The 4,671-nt window shown below is 45.3% G+C and overlaps 1 protein-coding gene across 1 annotated transcript in view; it reads left to right on the top strand.

Moving 5' to 3' along the window:
* The first annotated feature begins 2,476 nt into the window (after positions 1–2,476).
* Positions 2,477–4,671, top strand: part of Rbm17 (RNA binding motif protein 17) — a 17,671-nt gene continuing 15,476 nt past the window's right edge. Inside the window, exon 1 of the mRNA XM_021152191.2 lies at positions 2,477–2,625. The gene's annotated coding sequence lies outside the window, so the exon portion shown is untranslated. The remainder of the gene's footprint in view (positions 2,626–4,671) is intronic.

Below are 4,671 nucleotides of genomic sequence, written 5' to 3'. Positions count from 1 at the left end.
AAAAATAAAAAAAAAAAAAAAAACACTGTGTTCTGGCAGCCTAGATGGCTCAGCGGGTAAGAGCACTTGACTGCTCTTCCAAAGGTCCTGAGTTCAAATCCCAGCAACCACATGGTGGCTCACACCCACCCGTAATGAGATCTGACTCCCTCTTCTGGTGCATCTGAAGACAGCTACAGTGCACTTATGTATAATAATAAATAAATCTTTGNGCCTGAGTGAGTGAGGCCGACTGGAGAGAGCAGAAGTCCTAAAAATTCAATTCCCAACAACCACATGAAGGCTCACAACCATCTGTTCTGCTACAGTGTACCCATATACATAAAATAAATAAATAAACTTTAAAAAAAAACACTGTGTTCATTGAAAGTTTAGAATAAGTTCATTGAGCTAAGAGGTTATGTAACTAGAAATAGGTAACTATGAAACTAGAAATAGAACAAAACAAAGTTTTTTTTTTTTTTTAAAGCCAGGCACATTCCTTTATCCCAGCACTCAAGAGGCAGAGGCAGTCAGATCTCTGAGTTTAAGGCCACCCTGGTCTACAGAGTGAGTTCCAAGATGGCCAGGACTACACAGAGAAACCCTGTCTCAAAAAACCAAACCAAACCAAACCCAAACCAACCAAACAACACCCCACAGAAAAACAATAAAAAAACAAAACAAACAAACCAAAAAGCCAAAAGAAAGCCTATAATAGTAGATCTACCAAATTGATTTTTTTTTAAACCTCAATTTTCTTTTTTTAAAATATATTTTTTGAGTGCAGGTGTTTGGTCTGCATATAAGTCTATGTACCACCTGTGACTGTCACTCACAGAGGCCATGAGATCCCCTGGGACTGTAGTTACAGATGTTTGTGAGCTGTCATGTGGGTGCTAAGTAGGTTACAAAGGGCCCCAGGTCCTTTGGAAGAGCAGCTGGTGCTCTTAACTGTTCTCTTCTGCCCCACAAAAACAAAATCTCAACTATTATGTGTGTGTGTGTTAACTCCTTTTCCCTATTTATTATTTCCTATAGTGTTTACTGTGAATAATGAGATTGTATTTTTTTGATGTATAGATTTTCTTATTTTTTCTTTCAACAGGAATTTTATTATAAAATGTCATGTTAAACTTTTAATCAACCCACACATGGTGTTGCTATCTGATTTCTTTATGTTTATCTGCCACAAGCTGGTACTTTATTCCAGTCTTGCATTTTCAAGCTTTCAGAATTATTTGAACACTTTCTTGTAAATCAGATTATAATGTTGGTGTGTTCACTTGTGTAAGGTCCACCTCCACAGTTTTTATGATGGCTATTCCTGGTTGTCAACTCGACTACATCTGGGATGAACTACAATCCAGAAATGGAGGACACACAGGATCTTGAGGCTGGAAGACACAGGCTTCCGACCCAGATCTTGACATGGAGATCATGAGACAGCCCAGGCAAGGTAGTGCACGACTTTAATCCCAGGAGACTGAGGCAAGCAGTTCTCTGAGTTCAAGGCCAGCCTGGGACAAAGCAAGTTCCAGATCCAGGTGTGGAACTTGAGGACATTGGAAGAAAGAAGATTCACTCACTCCTCATCACCTGCTTGCACTTACTTGACAGCATATCTGTTGGAAACTATTTCTTCAGATTGTAGCTTATACAGAAGACCAGATAAAACCACCTACAGAGCAACTACTAGATTCTTGGGTTTCCCATTCACAGCTGCCCATTGTCAGGTTAGTTGGACTGCAGAGTGTAAATCATTACAATAAATTCATTTAATATATAGAGACAGTCTATAGGTCCTCTGACTATAGAAAACCCTGACTGATACATTTTTTAGCTTGAATTCACCACCACCACCACCCTTTTGGGGGGTTGTTGTTATTGTTGTTGTTTTTCAAAATAGGGTTTCTGTGTAGTCCTGGCTGTCCTGGAACTCACTATGTAGACCAGGCTGGCTTTGAACTCAGAAATCTCTGTCTCTGCCTCTCAAGTGCTGAGATTAAAGGCATGGGTCACAACTGTCCAGCTATAGCTTGAAATAATTTTTACATGCAACCAAAGATATAGGGAAAACATATTTACACAAAGTCCTGGTTTCTCTGATCTTTCTTTTGCCGTTTGCTGCATTTTTATTCCAAGCGAGCAAGGTTTATAGTGTTTACATTCTTTCTCTGAAGACCTAGCTCAGTGTGTGTTTTTAATGCTATTCTGCAACATCTCGCCTGCAAATTTATTTCCACCATTTAGTATATAAGGGAGTAGTTGGGAGTGAATACCTGGAGCCTAGTAGGGGATTCTCCTGGCTCCTACTCCAAGGTCAGAAGGCACTTGAACCTCGAAACCTTGTGCCAATGGCGCCATCTCTTGGCCGGCAGAGAGGAGATGCAATGTAGTCCTCCCGTCAGCAGGGTGCAGTGCGAGCCGGAGAGTGCAGCTTTGCTTCCGCGAGTCACACGCAGGCGCAGACGTAGACTCCCGGCAGCCTCCGCTCTCTTACCCCGCGCGGTGCATCTCTTTGCGGACTCCGTGGAGGCTCGGCGCTGCGGCGGACTCCGGCGGTGGGCGGGCTTCCGCGCAGGGCGGCCGGGCTCCGCGCTGCCGCCGCCGTGGCCCATGGGCACAATCGTCTCGGAAGGCCGGGTGAGTGGCGCCGCAGCGGCCCTGGCAGGCGGTCTGATCCGGAACGGAGACTCGGGTGTGCGCGCCTTCACGGATGCGCTGGACGCGAGGCCGCGGCTCTAGGCCGCGCCGTGAGGGGCGCGGGGATGCGGGCGCGGCACCCCGAGCTGCCCGGGGGGTTCCCAGCTCTCCACGTTGGGCTCCTTCAGCCTGCCACGTTCCACCGGGCCACCTAGATCTCCCCTCCACCAGTCCCGATCCTCTTGACAGTGAAGAAAGTACCTTTCTCCTCTTCATGGCCCATGTCCAGACCAAGTTGTTGGGTCGCAAGACCCCAGTAACCCAGACCGCGTCGGGCCTCAGGAATGGAGAAGCCAAAACACAAACCCCAAAACTTGTTTCCTTCCAGAGCACCTGAAGTGAGGGTTGAGGCCGTTGTCTCACCTGGACAGAGAGCGTCTGTTGTAACCCCCGGCATGCTTGGGCCTGCGCTAAGGGGAGTTTTAGCGTTCACGTCCCTCCGCTAGCTTTCGAGCTTCTTCTGCTTGGATCAGTTGTGCTCTGAATGAGTGCTGCAAGCTCAGTGAGGTGCTTCTCCAGGGGTTAGATCTCTAAGAAGCTCGTTGGGAAACCCAGGCCTGGATTGATCCGAAGAACCAGATTACAAGCTGGAAAGACCTGGAAGAGGAGCCGATGTTTATTCCGCTTAGAAGAGTTTTATTACCAGTGGAAAGGCTGCACCTATGAGGAAGAGGGAAAGCAAGAGCAGAGAAGCGCTGTAGAGTATTCTGCAGTTTAAGGCTGTGACAGGGGATGAAGAGGGACTTAGAAGGGTGATCAGCCTGACCATCCTTTGAGAAGTCAGGAAGGGGGGACCATTGACATAAGTTCTTATTGGTAAGGGTATATAAGAATGGAAAGTCTAATTTCCTAGATAATTCTGCTTGTTCTGGGAGTAGGTGAGGCCTGTCTCTCTGCAACAGGTGGCTCTTTTAAATCATGAGGGCACATTTATACTGGGATAAGCTGTAAGCATTTCGAGATAACAAATTTTAGTAAATATGAGTAATCGAGCCCAGGGTGGCATATGTCCGGAATTCCAGTGCTTGGAAGGTGCAGGCAGGAGAGTAAGAGTTCCGAGGACAAGCCACACGTGGAAATCACATGTGTGATTTCCTACAGGAGTCATTTTCTCCTACCATATGGGTTCTCGTTGACCCCCTGATTTGTTATTATGTACCCCCCTCCCTGTCCCCCGCATAAATTTTACACACATCTTTCCAACAGGGAACAGTTCTCTCTAGTAGGTCATTCTACAAGTCTTTCAGAACAGTAGAGAAATCTGCTGTGCTATTTGCTTTAGTTACTCTGGTTACTTTGTTTTTAACAGTCTGTGGCCTATGGTATCTTGGGAAATGTGAACGATCAGAGATGGCATAGCTACTACACACGGAGGGGAATAAATGATTCAGTAAAACATCATTAAGTCCTGAGTATAAGATATGATTGTGGTGTGGATCAAGCTAACAGAGGTAGACTTGTAGACTTGTGATGGTCACTCTTGGTTAGCTACATCTGGAATTTACTAAAACCCAATGGCTGGCCACACCTGTAAGTGATTTTATTTATTTATTTATTTATTTATTTATTTATAGACAGGGTTTCTTTTTGTAACAACCCTGGTCCTCCTGGGACTCGTTGATGGTTCTGAGCCACCACTACAGGTGGTTGTTGGAAACTGAATTCGGGACCTCTGGAAGAGCAATCAGTACGCCTACCCATTGAGTCGTCTCTCCAGCACCTGGATCTTTATAGTTAATAATGCCCACATAGAGAGCTTCCGTCTTACTCCATTATCTGTTCTAAAACTGAAGGATTTTACTCATAAGTCAGTCCACCATAGTCTTTTAGATTGAGAATTAATTCTAGGCTGGACATAGTGGCATATCCCAGCACTCAGGAGGTATAGGAAAGAGTCACAAGTTCAAAGCCAACCTTGTCTTTGTGATAAATTCAAGGCCAGCGTGAGCCAAATGAGAACCATGAGGACTGTTTTTTTTTTTTTTT

Source organism: Mus caroli, chromosome 2 (genome assembly GCF_900094665.2).
Source record: "Mus caroli chromosome 2, CAROLI_EIJ_v1.1, whole genome shotgun sequence".
Classification (NCBI taxonomy): Eukaryota; Metazoa; Chordata; class Mammalia; order Rodentia; family Muridae; genus Mus; species Mus caroli.
The sequence above is the reverse complement of the archived record's forward strand: the minus strand, read 5'-3'. Positions and strand labels throughout refer to the sequence as shown.